Source organism: Bison bison, unplaced genomic scaffold (genome assembly GCF_000754665.1).
Source record: "Bison bison bison isolate TAMUID 2011002044 unplaced genomic scaffold, Bison_UMD1.0 scf7180017864291, whole genome shotgun sequence".
NCBI lineage: Eukaryota > Metazoa > Chordata > Mammalia > Artiodactyla > Bovidae > Bison > Bison bison.
Window position 1 is genome coordinate 9927494 of NW_011494863.1, and position 19667 is coordinate 9947160.

Below are 19667 nucleotides of genomic sequence, written 5' to 3' on the forward strand. Positions count from 1 at the left end.
GTTTTGATTTTCACAGCTGTTACTTAGTATGCCCTCCCACACACTAGAATGGCTTGATTGAAATCTCATTGAAAGCAGGAACTTAGTCTGTTATGTCTACAGATGTAGACGTATTTCTAGTACCTAAAACAGTGCCTTGCACATACAAGTACTAGAAAAGTATTTGTGGAATAAATGAATGAATGGAGTCACCTTTCACTGGTCATCTCTGCCTTGACTCTTCCTCTTCCCACCCATTGTCAGCACTGAAGTCAAAGTTTTTTTTCTGTATTTTTGGGCTAAAAAGGAATTAGGCCATCACCCCTAGCCTGTCCAAAATTCTTAAAGTAGTCTCATTGTAATTTTGGTAAAGTATCAAATTTGACTTCGTTTAACCCAGTCCCTACTTAGTTCTCCAGCTTTATTCCTGACATGAGTGCATGCATGCTCAGTTGCTCAGTCATGTCTAACTCTTTGAAACCCTATGAACTTATAGCCTGCCAGGTTCTTCTGTTCATGGGATTTTCCTGGCAAGAATACTGGAGTAGATTGCCATTACCTGCTCCAGAGGATCTTCCCGTCCCAGGGATCAAACCTATGTCTCCTGTATCTCCTGCATTGCAGGATTATTTCTGACACTGCTCCATAACTCTACCAGAGGGAAGTACTCAAACGCCCACACAGGGAGCTGGGACACACTTGTTAAGCCCCACCTCTCTTTCCCCTCCTTTACCTGGAAGGCTCTTTCATGTCCACTGATACTCAAGTAAACGTATTCTCTGGGAAGTCATCCCACCCCTGACTCCAAGAACTTGTTCTTTCTACATGCTTTACAGCACATCATGGCTTTTATCACATTATACTTTAATTATTCATTTAAATGTATGTCAGCACAACCATACTATCTTACTCATTTTGGTATCCATGTTGCCTAGCACAACAAATATTTACCAAACAAGTTAAAAAAATACATATGTTAGCCCTTACTTGAAAGAAATTTAAGCTCCAGCAATCACTATAAATTTAAACTCCGCAGCCATACTGTTACTGCTGTAATTACGCAACCCTGCCTTTATAGTGGAAAGTATTTATAGAAAATACATAAGCCGTTGAGTGTGCCTGTGTTTCAATGAACTTTGATTTACAAAACTGACAATTGGCTGAATTTGGTCCATTGGCCATTGTTTGGCTACTTCTCAGTAGAGTAATGCTAACCAATTTCTTCTTTCATCTGAAAGAAGTTTTTTTTTTTTATTCCGTTCTTATTTAATCTATTAAATCTATTTAATCCTACATCTAAACCACTCCCTGAGTCAGGAGTATTAGGGTCATCAATCATCTCTTTGAATTACAACTTACAATTGCTAACATTACAGATTACCAAATAGTTTGCTAGTTTCTCCAGTGAATAATTGAAGCCTTTCCCACAATTTGCTCTGAAGGCTAACAATACTTCCAAACCTATTTCCTAGAACAACACTTCTAAATATATTTTCTAGTCATTTCCTAGGCACTGAAGCTATTATAAGCAGTAATTAAGAAAATACATGTAAAACACTTGAGATATCGCCTAGCATATACTACATGCCCAATATATGTTAGCTATCAGTATTCCTCTTTTCTGTTCATTTTGAAAATGCACAAATGGCATTTACATTTTTCCTGGTCCTCGAGCTCATAGAACTGCAAGAAAGTCTGGTCGATGACTGATCACTATGACAGCATGTTGTAATTTGGCTGGAGGCTGTTGAAATAACAAGTAAAAATAGAGTCCAGAGATGAGAGATAGTAAGAATGCACTGGAGTTCTTCCAGACAGAGCTAGTAGAAAAGCAAATGTGATTGAACAGAGAAGGAAAAAAATGTGCTGAAAGTTCACAGACGTGGAGACAGAGTTTGGAAGTTTCCTTGGTCGCTCAGTGGTAAAGAATCTGCCTGCCAATGTAGGAGACATAGGTTCAATCCCTGGGTCAGGAAGATCCCCTGGAGAAGGAAATAGAAACCCACTCCAGTATTCTTGCCTAGAGAATCCCATGGACAGAGGAGCCTGGTGGGTTATATTCCATGGAGTTGCAAAAGAGTCAGACATGACTTGGTGACTAAAGAACAATGACAGACAAATGTAAGGAGTAAGAATTTGGGAGCATACAGAGCTGCCATAAGCATAAAATAAGTGGGGGATATCTAACATCTTGATAGGCATGAGGATTTTGAAGAGAAAGATTCTGTGTTCAAGTTCACCATCACACAAGCACACTCATTCACACCTCCATGAACACAACCCAAAAGAGCAGGCTGGGCAGTGACAGGGATAAAGGAAGGCAGGTAGAGAGTAACTGTGGTGTCGGTCAAGGATAGACAGATCAGAGTTAGCCTCTCCAGCTGGATACTCATAGACATTCTAGAGCTTATAAAGTAAGATCATTTAAAAATGACTGCTGGGATTTCTCACTTGTCAAACCTAAGAACGTACTGTATTACAATTCATAAATGCATGTCCAGATTATGCTTATGACAAATTTAAAAAGAATCTTAAAGACATTCATGCTCCAATTATTCCACTTCTAAGAATTTAACCTTAAGAAAGTTTTAGAACTGCTATTAAAGATTTATGTATAAGTCATAACCATATTGCTTATAATTAGGAAAATTGGAGACAACCTAAATCTAAATTTGAGCATCAGTTACATTAACAATTTCATATGTATTTAATATTTACAAAGCCATTAAAATCCAGGATTGAAAATAATATTTAACAACAGGGGAAAGTTTTCATTAATATTCGGAGAAGGCGATGGCACCCCACTCCAGTACTCTTGCCTGGAAAATCCCATGGGTGGAGGAGCCTGGTAGGCTGCAGTCCATGGGGTCACTAAGAGTCGGACACGACTGAGTGACTTCACTTTTCACTTTTCACTTTCATGCATTGGAGAAGGAAATGGCAACCCACTCCAGTGTTCTTGCCTGGAGAATCCCAGGGATGGGGGAGCCTGATGAGCTGCCATCTATGGGGTTGCACAGAGTCATTAATATTATTCAGTGCTAAAAGCAAGTACATTTTTTTTTTAATAAAAATGTGTCTTTACATAAAGGTCTGGAAAGATAACATTGAGAGATTCATTTGTGACCTTTTTCTTAATAACACAAAAGAAGACTAGAAGGAATGAGTAGTTATCTTTCTCCTCTGTCCCAAGAAGAAAACTAAAATTTGTGTTTTGAATCACTAGCAACGTTGGCTATGGGTTTTTTAAGTTGCAGAGTTGAAGGCAGTTGTTTCTAGTACGAGAGCACAGCCACCTGACCTAAAGGCAGAAGTATCCAACTATGGGGGAAGGAAGGTTTGAAGAGCTATAACAAGGAGAAAGCAGGGATTTGTAGATCCCAAGAAGAGCTAGAAGGAACACCATACTCCTTCTCGGCCTCCATGGAGACCAACGTCTGTAATCAATGTCAACTTGACATGGAAGCAGCAAAACCACCGTTCTTCTGGGGACTAGGTAACAGTGGACAACTAGCCTGGTGTGGTAATCAGAGGGGACTAGAAAGTAAAAGGCCCAGCTTGTCCCATCAACTGGAAGAAGTCCACCAAAGGTCTGAGATTAAATTTCTCCCTGAAACCCACTTGAGGGCTTCATTTAAAAATTAACCAATTTAGAGATTACAAGAAATGAGGCATTTCTTATACTTGAATTTTGTAAAATTCCTTTCAATAGTTTATTTTCCTTCATAACATCTATCTCACATATTACCTGTTTCTTTGCTTGGCTGTATAATGCTGCTGAATGTGTCTCCCCTGCTCCCCCCAGCCCTCAGAAGACTGTAAGCAGCATGGAAGCAGAGCCCTTGTTTTCCTGGCGCATAGTGGGTACTCAGCAAATATTTAAGTTAAGGAATAAACGATGCTATAAGATTACCTTGGAAATCATGGTTATATCACTTGCTACAATAATGCCTTAGTTCACTCAGGCTTCCATAACAAAATACCACAGGCTGAATGGACTAAACAACAAAAATTGATTCTATCATAGTTCTGGAGGCTGAGAAGTCCAAGATCCAGGTACCCGCAGATCAGTTTCTGGTGAAAACTCTCTTATAAACTTGCAAAAGGCTGCCTTCTCCGTGTGTCTTTACACAGTGAAGAGACAGCAAGGTATCTGGTTTCTCTTCTTAAAAGGGCACTAACCCCACCATGGGGGACTCTTCTAAATCTAATTATCATTATTTCCCAAAGGTGTCATCAACAAATACCGCCACACTCAGAGGTTAGGGCTTCAACATATGAGTGGGAGGAAACAAAATTCAATCTGTAACAAGTAACATGTAGTTCTTTATTTTGACCAAACTACTGCTTTCACATACGTTAATAATCTACTTACAAATCAAACATGCTATCTTTTCCACAAAGGCTTTACATATTTTATGTCTGAACAAAATTATATTTGAACGAAAATAAAAACAGGGAGAGAAGGAGAGCTATGTAAGCATATAAATACATTAAATTCAGAGGTTATGGCCATTTGAATATATAACCAATTGTCAATCATAAATGTTTTGGGTGGAGGACTAGAAGATAATGGGAGACTTTTTCCTTTGGGACCTTATTGGAATTTGAAATGACAAGAATAGATTTATGTATTACTTGTTCAACTGAAGAATAAGGAAGTACTATCCCCTCTGCTGTGAATCTCATCTTGTACTTCTCAACCACAACACTTCTTACTTTACACTAGAACATATTGTTCTTGCCAAATAAGTCAAACATGACAGCATTAATTTCTCTAAGCAGTTGGGTGTGAGCTCTGCTATGATTAGAAAACAAATAAATTCATTGACTCAACTAGACTTGGCCCAGGAATGTTAGCTTAGCTATAGGCGTATGTTTGCTCGTTTGTTAATTCAGCCATCCCTTTGTCTACTCAGTTATTTGTGTATGCATTCAACAGAATATGTGAGGGGCTTTGCTATTTCAGTCACTGAGAAGAGAGAGCAGGCATGGTTCCTTCCTTCAGAAAGCTCAGAGACTATCAGAGCAGACAGACATGAATCCAACTATGTGTATACGTAAAACTGCAGCTGCTATAAAAGCGGAGGCTATGAGAAGAGATGTACGTGGTGGCGCTAACTTTGTTTCCAGATCAGCAAACACTTCCCTGAAGGTGTGGTCATTGAGCTGCAATTTAAAGTGGGAACAGGAGTTAACTGAAAACAGGTAGGAAATGTTAGGGAGTTTTCCCTGGTGGCTCAGTTGATAAAGAATGTGCCTGCAATGCAGGAGACCTGGGTCTGATCCCTGAGTTGGGAAGATTCCCTGGAGCAGGGCATGGTAGCCCACTCCAGTATTCTTGCCTGGAGAATCCCCATGGACAGAGGAGCCTGGCAGGCTACATGGGGTCGCAAAGAGTGGGACATGACTGAGTGACTCAGCACAGCACAAGGTTGGAAGTGTAGCAGTGAAAGCAATATGATGTATTCTAGCAGGTGAAAGAAGACCACCGTAACTGGAGTGCTGGGATCCAGGGGAGCCACCAGCAGCTGGGGTCAACAAGGGTCAGATCAGAAGGGGACCACAGACTGGGCTAAGTATTTAGGTCTTCATTATGAGTTCTGTGGAGTCAAACTGTCTAAAGAAAGTTGGCATAAAGGATGGCATGATCAGGACTTCCTGGTGGTACAGTGGGTGGAAATCCTCCTGCCAATGCAAGGAACATGGGTTCAATCCCTGGTCTGGGAAGATTCCACACACCTTGGAGCAGCTAAAGCCCATGTGCTACAAATATTGAGTCTGTGTGTTGCAACTACTGAAGCTCGTGTGCCTAGAGCCTACGCTCCATAATAAGAGAAGTCACCCCAATGAGAAGCCCATGTATCGCAACAAAGAGTAGTCACCGCTCACCACAACTACAGAAAACCCTTGTGCAGCAATGAAGCTCCAGCACAAGCCAAAAAAAAAAAAAACAAATGGATGACAGGATCAGATTTACACTTTGACATATCTGGAATGTAGAGTGTAAAGGGACAATTGTAGGGTTATTTTTGGAGGCCTTTGGCCTTAGTAATTTTTAAAACTTATAAGTACTCCAGTCAACATATCTAGAACATGGTTCTCAGTAGAAGTGTTAATACCCCCAAAGCACTTTAAGATCCTTGTGGGGCCTAGGTTTGCGGTTATGACTGGGGAACACCATAGGCATTTAAGCCTTCCCTGGTGGCTCAGCTGTAAATAAACTGCCTGCAAGACAGGAAACACAAGAGATGTGGGTTCAATCCCTGGGTCAGGAAGATCCCCTGAAGGAGGGCATGGCCCACTCCAGTATTATTGCCTGGACAAGAATGGACAGAGGAACCTGGCAGGCTACAGTCCATAGGGTTGCAAAGTGTCAGACAGGACTGAAGAGACTTAGCACACACACACATGGGCATTTAGGAAGAGGACAGGTGACATTATAATATGAGGGACAATCTCATTAAAGAGGTTACATCCCACATTCTTCATGATTAGAATGTCCTATCACCCATCTGTGTGAGTAAAAATTTATTTATAATCACTCAACTTAAAACTTAACCCCTTTTACATAGAAACACTAATAATTTTTTGCATGGTAATTTATATACACTAAACAAAGGGGAAATTATGCTTTCCTTTTGTTCAGAACAGGGATTCTCTAAATGTCACCGACAGTGATCCCACCTGTGGTAACAGAGTCAACAATCCAGCACACGTGTGCTGACTGTCATTCGTAGGGTGCATTCACAGTGATTTAATGTGCAGACATGTATCTGACTGCTTTATTATATTTTATACTGTAGACAAATCTGAGCATTTATATAATGAAACATATATTATTTTATTATAAATAACTTTTGCTTTATTGCTTTTTTGTATTATAGTTAAGGAAATATGTGCATAATTTAATTATGAGTAGATAGGTTATATTACCCTTGGATTTCATTTCCGTATAGTCAAGGGTTATTACAAAATATTTGTTTAAAATAGGGCAGGGTAGTGGCTGACCTGATTATGGTCAAGAATCACTAGTCGAGCAAAGTGTAATGACTTTCAAGAGCCTGGCTTTTCTTCTCCTGAACTTCAGGTGTCTTGTCTAAAATGAAAGCACTGAAATTTTCCTGATTTATCAGTCCTGGAAAAAAGCAGTTAAAGAAGATCAGTGAATGTCAAAGGTTGGAAATAAAAGAGCAGGGGCAGAGACAGCACACTACTTATCTACCAAGAAAATCAGAAAGATCTACTCTAGCTTTAAGTTTCTCTCATTCACAACCCTGAAGGGTTTTTAACAGCTATAATACACATCTTCTGTAAAAAGCTGTATTTCATTATCTTATGAATATCTAATTTGACAAAGCAAGTTTGTGGCATTCTGGGGTGTGTGTGCGTGTGTGTGTGTGTGTGTGTGTGTGTTAGTCATTCTCAGTAATTTATGTTTCTCTGTTCCTAGAAACTGCTGAGCTGGAAAAATTAATTTTTTTATTAACTTCAAAACAAATGCTAGGCTGCAATATGTAATGTAACATAATGTGATGTAATATAATTAGGATATTCCCTGAGGGTTGACCGTGGCAATTTTCCAACACCTCAGGCCTCTTTGGCCTCTCTACTTTAATAATAATGGGATAAAGAATATTAGTTGTTATCATTACCTTAGTGCCACCACATGCCAGCAGAAAGCATCAACTCATTCCTTTGTCACAACAAGATGGCTGTTCCAAATCTATCCAATTTTCAGATGAAGAAACTGATACTCAAAGATTCGAACTGACGTGCCCAAAGCCATACAACCAGTAAACAGTAAATTCAAGGTTTGAACCTAGATCTCCCTAATTCCAGAACCTATGATGTACTAGGATAAATGTTCCAACATGTTAGAGAAAATTCAATAATCAGTGGTATAATTTATGAAGATAATCTAAAAGCTAAGATACATAATCTGGAATACAGATGAGTATAAATGCTATGTCTTAAAAATGTTCTAACTTCCTGGAAACTCCTTTGAGAACCATTAATACCAGTTTCTGAACCTGCTCTCCTACAGTAAGCTGTGTTCCATACTTCCTCAGTTACTCCAATGTTCAAACCTTAAATTTATTATCAATAGTTGTAACTCCCAACTACTCAATTTCAAATATTTCACTCTCCAACCATTATTTCCTATCTTAAGAACCCATTCCTTCAGCAGTGTAACTCTAGAAACTCTTGGACTCTCCCAGGATAGTCAATCCATTGATCCTAACACTTTTTCACTAGCCCTCACTCTTCTTACCTTAGAACATCACATACCACCGATAGGTTATGGGATCTTAAATACAGGAATGATAAAGATGCTAGAAGTCTAAGGCTATCCCGAGAATTGTCTTGGATAATGATTATCCAGGGATGTAAAAAATATCTAGAGAAAGTTAACCAGAATTTTAAAAAGCCCTTTGAATTATTCCTTGCATCACAAATAGAGCAGCTGGGGAAATGGGGATTTCAGCCTAAAGGCCAAAAGGCTCAGAGGTGCTGGGATGGCAAACTGCAGTCTCTGAAACACTGTCAAATAGCTCTGAAAAGTGTGATGGGATCCAGTCAGGGAAAATACTGACAGGTAGAATTCAACTCAACCAAAGAGAAAATGACAAATACTTTTTTTCTCATATTACAAGCTTAATCCACTTATATAGCTGAAACGCTATATTGGGAAGGTTACTGAGAAAGGGCCCTCGGTCAACATTGTGTCAGCCTGAATAGGCTAGATTCTGTCTGGTAACGAGCAACTCCCAATCATCAGTAGTTTCAAAGAACAAAGGTTTAGGGAATTCCCTAGAGGTCCAATGGTTAAGACTCCAAATTTTCAATGCAGGGGGTGTGGGTTCAATTCCTGGTCAGGAAACTAAGATCGGCATGCTGCATAGCATGACCAAAAAAAATTAATAATAATAATAAAATAACAAAGGGTTATTTTTTCACTCAGTGTACATGTTCATGGCGGTTGGTCAGGGAGGCCCTGCCCATCACTTCACTCATGGACCCAGATTGATAGAGCAGGCACCATCTAAAATGCTGCTTGAAAGCTGGACTTCCCTGGTGGCTCAGTCGGTAAATCATCTGTCTATCAATGCAGGAGACCTGGGTTCTTCTCCAGGAAGATTCCCTGGAGAAGGAAATGGCAACCCACTCCAGGACTCTTGCCTAGAAAATCCCATGGACAGAGGAGGCTGGTGCAGGCTACTGTCCATGGGGTCGCAAAGAGTTGGACACGACTGAGCGATTTCACTCACTTCACTCAAAATGCTGCTAGCTGCCATGAGAGAGGGAAAGAACTCAGGCAGTGGGGGGGTGCATGTGTGTATCACAAACTGGCAGTGAAATACTCCTGCCTGGAACTGGTTCACGTCACTTCCACTCAACAACTGGCCAGAACTAGACACATGTCCCCACACATCCATGAGGGGGATATGATATTCACACCCACAATGTGCCCAGGAGAGACCAGTGAGTAGTGTGATGAGCACCCCAAGCAGCACAGTGAGCAGTGGTGTACCTCATGGGTCCAGTTAAGACATTCTGGCATTTAAGTCTGATACTTTTCATTCCTACCCTAAGCACCAGAGCTACCCTGCAAAACTTCTCACTACAAAACTTCTCACTACAAAAATGTAGTGAGCTATTCAACACCACAGGGTGCCAGAAAAGCTTAGAGAACTGTAAGTCCGTAACACCGCAACGCCTACCTCCTATCTAATAGGCTGTGTGCGTGTGTGCTCAGTTGCTCAGTTGTGTCTGACTCTTTGCAACCCTGTGAACTGTAGCCCGCCAGGCTCCTGTGTCCACAGGATTCTCCAGGCAAGAACATTGGAGTGTCATGCCCTCCCCCAGGGTTGTCATGCCCTCCTCTGGGGGATCTTCCAGATGGAGACACCTCTCCTGCGTCTCCTGCATTGCAGGCAGATTCTTTACTGCTGAGCCACCAGGAAAGCCCCATCTATTATAAAAGATTAGAGGAACAATAAGGAAGCCCATGGTAAATAAAATAAAATAATAAAATAAATACAATACCACAATAAAATAAAACAAATTGGGCATTGTGGAACCCTGTACTAAATGCAGCCAGATCTTTAGAGAGAAATAAGTAGCTCTGGAACCAGCTAAATGGCCAAGCACTGGAATGAATTTTACTCAGTTGAAACAGACGAAAACGTGGGCTGACCATCACTGTTGTGTCATTGCCTCTCTTCTTCACAAGAGAATCAATCATATTACCTCTCTCCTTGGGGAGAGATGATGATCAGAAAAATCAAACAAAAACAAGGCAGAAGACTTCCGCTGGAAGAAACCCCTATACCAAGATTTGTAGCTCTACCAAATTTCCTTATAAAAACCAGAACCTTACTAGAAGCCTCCCTATTCAGCTACAGATAGGACAGCAAGTGGTTAGGTGAGGAAACAACCGGCTGTTCACCCAAGCCCATTAGCAGCCAGTCAGACTAAGTAGTGACAGATAAAATATGCGAGAAACTGCGTCAAAGGCTGTCACACACACACACACAAAAGATTTTTAAAATTAGCATCTGAATTCAGCCTTCAGTTAGCAAAACTTCCCTGGATATTCCTGTTTAATGTACATGCTTCAGAGAGGTTAGGATTGTTATTATAATTGACATTTCAGATAAGGAAACTCAGCTTCAAAAAGATGAACTTTATTCCTTCACTCTTATCTAAGTATCTCTCGCTCTCTCTATGGGTGTATATGTAGTGCACAAGAAAGCCTCTGAATGGGTGTGTGCCAAAAACAGACTTCCTAATGTGTCAAAGTTGACATGTTGACATAAGGGAAAAAGAACCATCTCATCACCCCACTAACACCTCCCCATTGTCAGAGTCAGTGATGGAAGATTGGGCTTGAGGCACCATGAGTCCTGTACTATAAGGTACCTTCTTATGTTCTCAGGGAAATTATTTATCTCTGACATTCTACATTAAGTCAAATTTCCATCCACCACGGAATTCATTTTACTTTTCATAAATCGCCAAGTGACATAAAGTAATTTCCTCTGGTTATGCTGTTAAAATGTCCTCATAGTGAAGCTGATTATTATATCCCAAGAGAAGCCAGCATTATAGGATAATTAATGACTCTGTCTGCATGAGAGTTAACCACCAAGCACCCTGAAAATGAGCCACATCATCTGTAGATAAAAGGGCTGACTGTCTATGGTCCAGTCAGAGAAAAGCTTCTGAGTGCATCTCCTCTTTGTCTACCTGTTTCTGCCTGTCTCTTCTCACCAACCTGGAACCACTACAGGCTCCTCTCCTCTCTCTTCTCACAAACTTGGAACCACTACCGGCTCCTCTCAACCTCCAGTTCTGAGGCTAGTATGGGCTTCCCTGGTGGCTCAAACGGTAAAGAATCTGCCTGCCATGCAAGAGACCGGGGTTCAATCCCTGGGTCAGGAAGATCCTCTGAAGAAGGGAATGGCAGCCCACTCCAGTATTCTTGCCTGGAGAACTCCATGGGCAGGGGAACCTGGTGGGCTACAGTCCATGGGGTTGCAAGGAGTCAGATACAACTGAGCGACTGACACTTTCACAAAACATAGCCTTTAATAAAAGGAGAGGTAAGCAGCCCTGGTCAGTTACCAAGAGGTCTCAACCTCAGCTCAGCCTGCTTGGGGCTCCAGTTTGGCCCTATTCAAACACCAAAGCTGCACTCTGGTTCAGCAATGGGATTCCTTTCCTGTGCCTCTTGCCTGATTTCCTTTTTCTCTTTCTCTCTCTCTCTGCCTCTATCTCTCTGTCTCCCTCTATCCTCCCCTTTTCCTTTCTTTGTAAGTACATGGGTACATGTAATTACTAAAGAAGACATGTACATTCTTTAGTAAAAAAAAGTTGGATTTGTAATAATTAATATGTGTCGTGGCCAAGTGTTAACAGAGATCTGAAACAATGGAGTTTCTTTTGACCTGCTGGTAGAAGTACAGTCACATTGGAGAGGATATGGGCACTGCCTAATAAAGTCAAGATGTATATACCCTACAAACACCTCCTAGACAGAGAATCTACAGAAATGTACACATATGCCCAGTGACATGATAATATAATTTTCTGTAACAGCAGAACACTAGAAATTATCTAAATGCTTGTCAACAGAACCAAAAAGCAGAGTATAGCTGACTACACAGGAGGGAAAAAAATTAAACTAAAGTAGATAAACATATCAATATCAATATATTTTGCACATATGATGCTGAGTTTAAAAAACTAAGTTGTAGAATAACACATACACTATATTATTACATAAAGTTAAAAACATGAAACATGGCTATTTCGTTAACCTATTAATAATTTATTTTTTAATACATTTTTAAATACATGCTTTATATACTAAAAAGTATAAGGAAATACAACAGAACAACAGACTCCAAATTCTCGGGTACAACTGCCTCTGTTGGGGGAAGTAAGGAAATGCAAACATGAGGGACTCAACCATATTCGTCATGTCTCATTTCCTAAACTGGATGATGCTGTATGGGAATTTTTTCTATTATACTATGTGCCACTTTGTTCATTTGAGCTATATCAAATGATATAGATAAATAAATTGCAATGCTAATTATTGTAATAATTAGTAATAACTTGTAAATACTTGAAAAAAAATCAAACATTTTAAATAATCTTAAACCTCATTTTGACTATTATCCAATGTCCATTCTGGGCATACTCCAAAGATATATACTGTTACTAATTATTAGTTCTTCTCTACTCAATATATATAGCATGGCTTGAGCAGTGTCTTTCCTTTTTATGTGATAATGTAACATATACTTTCATTTAACATTATCTCTTAATCATATAAGTACACTTTCCTCATTAACAAAAATACATTTTCCTAGAACTTTAACATTTTTTCCAGGGAGAAGGATCCAGCAACTAATAAAATAGACTTTGGAGACATGCCTGAGTTCCAGTTAATGCTTAATATTTACCTAGGGTAAATTTTCAAGTTTCCCATCTTAGGCTTCTCATCTTTAAAACAGAGATAATTACAAGTACTAACCGCTCAGGATTGCTTAAGGATTGGATGAGGAAATTCATGAAAAGCATTTAGAGAAATGCCTGGCACACAGGGAGCCCTTGATAAACACTACTATTATTATTTACAGCTACTGTCTGTTGGGGGCCAGAGTGAGGTACTCCGCCCAACTGTCTATTATACATTATGGGGAAGGGTTCTCCCAACAACACCCTTACACTAAGCCCAACGACCACTCCATAGGACAATTGTGATGTTCCTTTGTCTACCTCTTCTACTTGTGCTAGACTTTGGAAATCAGTTACCGTTCAAAACACCACAGAACCCGTGGCAATGTTCAGTCTCTGGGTTTCTGCACACCAAGTTCTATTTGTCCAAATTCCAGCCATTCTTTTCTTACAGAAGAATTTCTTCAGCTCGCTCATAGCTGTCAGATACTGCCAAGTTAATTTGGCAACTAGAGAAATACACTTAAGTATTTATATGTCACCATTCCTTTTTTTTTTTAATTAAGCCTGGTGTCATGGCCAACTTTCCTCTCTCACATTCATTTTAATAATATTTTAGGTTGAGTTACTCATAGAACATGTTAACTTTCAGGCAATCTATTGTCCTTATAGTTCAGAGTGTTTACTCAAATCAACCACATCATTTATTAATACTTGTTTAAACTTGCACTCGGAGAAGGCAATGGCACCCCACTCCAGTACTCTTGCCGGGAAAATCCCATGGACGGGGGAGCCTGGTAGGCTGCAGTCCATGGGGTTGCAAAGAGTCGGACATGGCTGAAGCGACTTAGCAGCAGCAAACTTGCACGAACAACTTAAAATATATAATATAAAATTTGGAATTTGCATCATTCCCCAATATAACAGAGATTTAGAACAAAAGCTTTAGAGTCAGCCAGGCCTGAATTCAAATTCTTGCTCGTCATTAGCCAGTCAGGTTTCTCAGGGTAAGCACCACAGTTTTCTATAGCTATATAACACATTACCTCACATTTAACAGCCTAAAACAACACTCAATCTTTAGTTTATTTTTGTAGGTCAAAAGTCTAAGCACAGTATGACTGAATTGTCTCCTCAGTATCTCATAGGCTGAAATCAAGATGTAGGCAGATCAGGGTCTCATGGGAAGCTCAGGGTCCTCTTTCGAGATTCTATGCTTGTTGGCAGAATTCAAATCCTTGCTGTTGAAGGACTGAAGCCCCCATTCTGTGCTGCTGACAGCTGGGGCCACACGCAGTTCCTGGGGACTGCCCACCTTCTATGCCATGGGGCCTCCTCCTTCATCTTCAAAGCCAGTAGGCATTTTCCTTCACATCAACTCCCTCTCCAACTTCCTTGACTTTTATTTCCAGCCCTAGATTTAAAGGGCTCGTGTGATTGGCTCAGGCCTACCTGGATGATCTCCCTATTTTAAGGTCAGCTGACCTGGGGCCTTAATTTCATCTGCAAAATGCCTTCACTGCAGTACATAGATTAGTGTTCCATTGAGTACACAGAAGAAGGAACGAGCACTGCAGGGAGCAGGAAATCTTGGGGGGCATCTACAAGTTCTGACACTCATGGAAAGCCACTTTGGCCCCATAAGCTTCAGGCTTACAATAGAGACAATGGGTCTCACTACACAGAAAAAAATCAGTGGGATACAAAGAAACAATGACAAATGCTTCCAGGCACTGAATATGCTCGGGATTAGTTTCTCTGTTTTCAATATTTTATCTTCTGAGCAGATGTTTGAAACAAACCTAGTATAGAAGCTCCTTGGATGATGCTGCTGATTAGGTCCCTAATAATTATTCATTCTACAGAAGAATGAGGCAGAGACTAATACACCTACATTTTAAAGATGAATAAATTGAGGCTTAGAGATAATATTTATAAAGTGGTTATCACAGCCTCTGGCATATACTATTAATGCTCATAAATTTATATTAGTTACCACCACCATCACCATCATAACTCTTATATTAGAAAGCAAAAGTGAAGTAGCTCAGTTGTGTCCAACTCTTTGCGACGCCGTGGAGTGTATAGCCTACCAGGCTCCTCTGTCCATAGGATTCTCCAGGCAAGAGTACTGGAGTGGGTTGCCATTTCCATTTCCAAGGGATCTTCCTGACCCAGGGATTGAACCTGGGTCTCCCGCATTGCAGGCAGATGCTTTACTGTCTGAGCCACCAGGGAAGCCCCTTATATTAGAAAGGAGAACCTTAAAAGCCTAGAGAAGCACCTACCAAACACCTATTCCTCACACAAGCCAGGAAAAGACCCTGGAGATGGTGAGCACTTTGTAAGGCATTTCTATGGAGCAGCTGTTCTCTGGGAAGATGCTTGGTCATTTTTTTTGGCTGGTTCTTTAATACCCGAACTGACCACATCAGAATCCAGAAGTTTCCAGTTTCTTAATATCGACTTGATGGTGAAATTTGCATTGTGAAGTGCAAAATCCAATCCTCTTGGCATTTTCATTTGATCTTTGTTTCTTGGTTATACAACTTCCTTTGTCTAATTTTACCCGTTATTTATTTTTAAGCTTTTCACCCCCTCTCACTCAGCTTTCAGTAGAGACAAGTGGTATTCAAAAGCTCTCTCACATCTTATAAAAGAATATAAAACATTTTGTGCCTATTAAACTAACGCCCTTCATTCTTTCAACTGTCATTCCATAATCGACATAAATCAGGTCAGCAAAGCATAGTACTCAGAGACGCTTTCGATTTCATATTTAGCTTTGTAGAATATAAGATTCAGAAGAGATCTTGGAACAAAGTTACTTCAACCTTTCATGTGGAACAGGAAGGAAGTGAAGCCCAGGACTTGCCTCAAGATCCAACTAACTTACTGATTATTAGAGAAATGCAAACCAAAACTACAATGCGGTGTCACCTCACACCAGTCAAAATGGCCATGACTGAAAAATCTACAAACAATAAATGCTAGAAAGGGTGTAGACAAAAGGGAACCCTCTTACATTGCTGGAAGTGTAAATTGATACAGCAACTAAGGAGAACGGTGTGGAAGTTCTTTAAAAAATTAAAAAAGGAACTACCATATGACCCAGCAATCCCACTATTGGGCATATTCCCAGAGAAAATAATTCAAAAAGATATATGCATCCTAATATTCATTGCAACACGATTAACAATAGCCAAGACACAGAATTTAAATGTCCAACAACAGAGGTATAGATAAAGCAGATTTGGTACATGTACACAGCAGAAAATCACTGAGTCACAAAAAGGAATGTAACTGTCATTTGCAGAGACATGGAGGGACCTAGGGACTGACATACAGAGTGAAATAAATCAGAAAGAGAAAACCAAATATTGTACAGTAATGCATATATGTAGAATCTAGAAAAATGGTATAAATGACCTTGTTTATAAAGTAGAAATAAAGACACGATGTAGAAAAGAAACATATGGAACCAAGGGGGAAGGGGGTGGAATTAATTGAGAGATTGAGATTGAATTTATACACTGCTGTGTATACTGTACAGCACAGGGAGCCCTACTCAGTACTCCGTGGTTACCTAAATGAGAAGGAAATCCAAAAAAGGGGATCTATGTATACATATAGCTGATTCATTTTGTTATACAGCAAAAACTGACACAGCACTGTAAAGCAGCTGTAAAGTGAAAGTGAAAGTGAAGTCGTGTCCGACTCTTTGAGACCCCATGGACTGTAGCCCACCAGGCTCCTCTATTCATGCAATTTTCTAGGCAAGAGTACTGGAGTGGGTTGCCATTTCCATCTCCAGGGGATCTTCCCCACCGGGGGATCGAACCCAGGTCTCCCGCATTGCAGGCAGACACTTTACCATCTGAGCCATCTTAAAAAAAAACCAAAAAAACATTCAACTGACTAAATTCAACTAAGGTGTAATAGAGGATGAGGTTGGGGGTGAAATCTATCACAGGCTAACTGCCTAAAGAGTTAGATAAATGCTGGATGAGATAGCAAAAGATGACTGACTATAATATGCCCTTACATCTCTCATCTCTTCACTCCCTGCTGCCCCCCGTCCTCTTAAACCTCCTGTGATCGATGCCAAAAATTCCATCAGAGTTTCCTTTTCTTTTAATCAGAGGCTGCACACTAGTGGCTTTTGGCCCAAACCCAGCCCCAGAAAACTGTCTGTTCAGCACAGTGTTTATGAAACATTTGCACGTGAATGCCTTTCGGTAAGCAGACACTCTCCAGTTCCCCAACACCCACACTGCCCCCTACTATGTCACACCTGCCTGCTTCAGAAATTTATATTACCTCCCTGGTTCCTGAAGACATCTTGGTATCAGGGCCAAAATGTAATTTCCCCAACTCTTAGCAGTAGATAAAACATGACCAAGAGTAAAGGATTCAGGGCTAATTTTGTGGCATGGAGAGAAATATCTTAAAGATATTTACAGTTGCATAAATAGTCGGACACGACTGAGTGACTGAACTGAACTGAACTGAAAATATCAGAGGTAGGAAAAAATGTAGAAGTGGTCTGATTCCACTTCTTCATTTGAGAATGGGGAACGTGAAGCTTAGAAAGGCAGATTGCATGCTTAAATCACAGAGCAACATACTGGCAGATCTGGGATGGGAACTCAAACTTGCTTATATCACACCAAACTGGTCTGGTACAGGGTAGGGGTACTTTGAGGCCCTGGAGGTGAGAGGAAGCTGGGTGATGGGGGCGTGGGCTTTCAGAACATCATCAAGATTCTGTCTTGGCTGAGCCCACCTTTTACAAGCTTTTCTTCCCAGCCACACTCTGAAAGGTAGGTTGATTGCTCCTCCCACATAATGATACATGTGTGCTTTCATCCTCCTTCACTAATTTGTGTCTGTATCTTTTCTGTCACTTTATATAACTAATTACTGTTTACTCTTTCCAAGCTGGTTATGTGGGGATCCAAACTGTGGGAGAGAATGATGTTCCTTTAACCAAACCTCTGAGGAAACAAGACAGTCCTGAGTAGAGGGCTCTCCTCTTTTCTTGCCTATCCTCCCACCTGGGTTCCAGAGAAAGTCCTACCAAGAAGTGAGAGTCAGTAAATTAGACTCAACACCTCTCAGAAGACATCAAAGCTGCGCATCGAAGGATCTCCTGCTACCTGTTTTGGATTCTTTGCCAACTGAGCTATCAGGGAAGCCCTATCACAGCTGACTACAGGTTAAACTTTAGGATAGCACTGGGCTTTGACGACAGGAAAAACCAAGTATAGCTAAAGCTTCCATTCTCCTATGAGGGACAGAGAATTTGTTTCCACTGTCTTGTCATAAGCTAACTGCTATAAACATTCCTGTGCACAAGTTCAGTTTCTCTAATGAGAAAACCTAGAAGGCAGATTGCTAGGTTACTGGGTGTGGGTTCTTTAATTCTAATGCTCTTCAAAATAGTTATATTAAAACTTTGCAAAATATATAGATGAAAATTTTGCCAAATGGCTCTTTAAAATAATTATATTTTTTAATTATCCCATTAATAAGAGCTCTTGTTTCTCTACATTATGTGTCAACACTTGGTATCTCTGCCTTATTGATTTGGTATCTTGTGTGTGGTAGTAAGTATCAGATGGTATCAGATGGTATCTTGTGTGTGGTAGTAAGTATTTCCTACTGAGATCATATGGACTTTCATTTATTTATTGGTCATTCAGTTTCCTTTTTCAAAAAAATTCCCTATTTCTCATTTTCTGGTTGTTAGTTTTTTTTCTCTTGCTTTGTAGGGACTGTATATTCCATGCACTAATTCTTTGTTGGTTATATGGTTTACAAATAATTTCTCTAGTTTGGCTCGTTTTTTTGTAATTTTGTTTTAGTATATTTGCCATATAGAAGCTTTAATTTTAATGTAATCAAACATAGCAACCTTTTATTATAGGTTATGATTTTATGTCTCATTAAAGATGTTTTTTTCCTATTCCAATATCATTTTTTTTCTATTTTTCATCATGTTTTTCCCTATTCCAATATCTAGATCTTTGAAATATCCTTAGTTCCACCTTGTTCTATTTCATCAAATCGTTACTATTATTATTTTATTTTCATACAACAGCATAACAGATACTTGCTTAGTATTATCCATATGTTCATCAAATTCTTTGCTTAATATTGCTTTTTGCATTGTATTTCTACTTTCTGGCTCAGTTTCCTTCTTCCTAAATTCCACCCTTAATACTTAAGTGAGGACAGAAATATAATTGCTCTTAGTCAGTCAATCAGTTCAGTCGCTTAGTTGTGTCTGACTCTTTGTGACCCCATGAATCATAGCACGCCAGGCTTCCCTGTCCATCACCAACTCCCAGAGTTCACTCAAACTCATGTCCATAGAGTCAGTGATGCCATCCAGCCATCTCATCCTCTGTCATCCCTTCTCCTCCTGCCCCCAATCCCTCCAAGTATCAGAGTCTTTTCCAATGAGTCAACTCTTCGCATGAGGTGGCCAAAGTACTGGAGTTTCAGCTTTAGCATCATTCCTTCCAAAGAACACCCAGGGCTGATCTCCTTTAGAATGGACTGGTTGGATCTCCTTGCAGTCCAAGGGACTCTCAAGAGTCTCCTCCAACACCACAGTTCAAAAGCATCAATTCTTCAGCACTCAGCCTTCTTCACAGTCCAACTCTCACATCCATACATGACTACTGGAAAAACCATAGCCTTGACTCTGT

At 40.1% G+C, this 19667-nt stretch overlaps 1 protein-coding gene across 6 annotated transcripts in view; it reads right to left on the reverse strand.

Moving 5' to 3' along the window:
- Positions 1-19667, reverse strand: part of HTR4 (5-hydroxytryptamine (serotonin) receptor 4, G protein-coupled) — a 194573-nt gene that overhangs the window by 104275 nt on the left and 70631 nt on the right. The gene's annotated exons all lie outside the window — the stretch shown is intronic.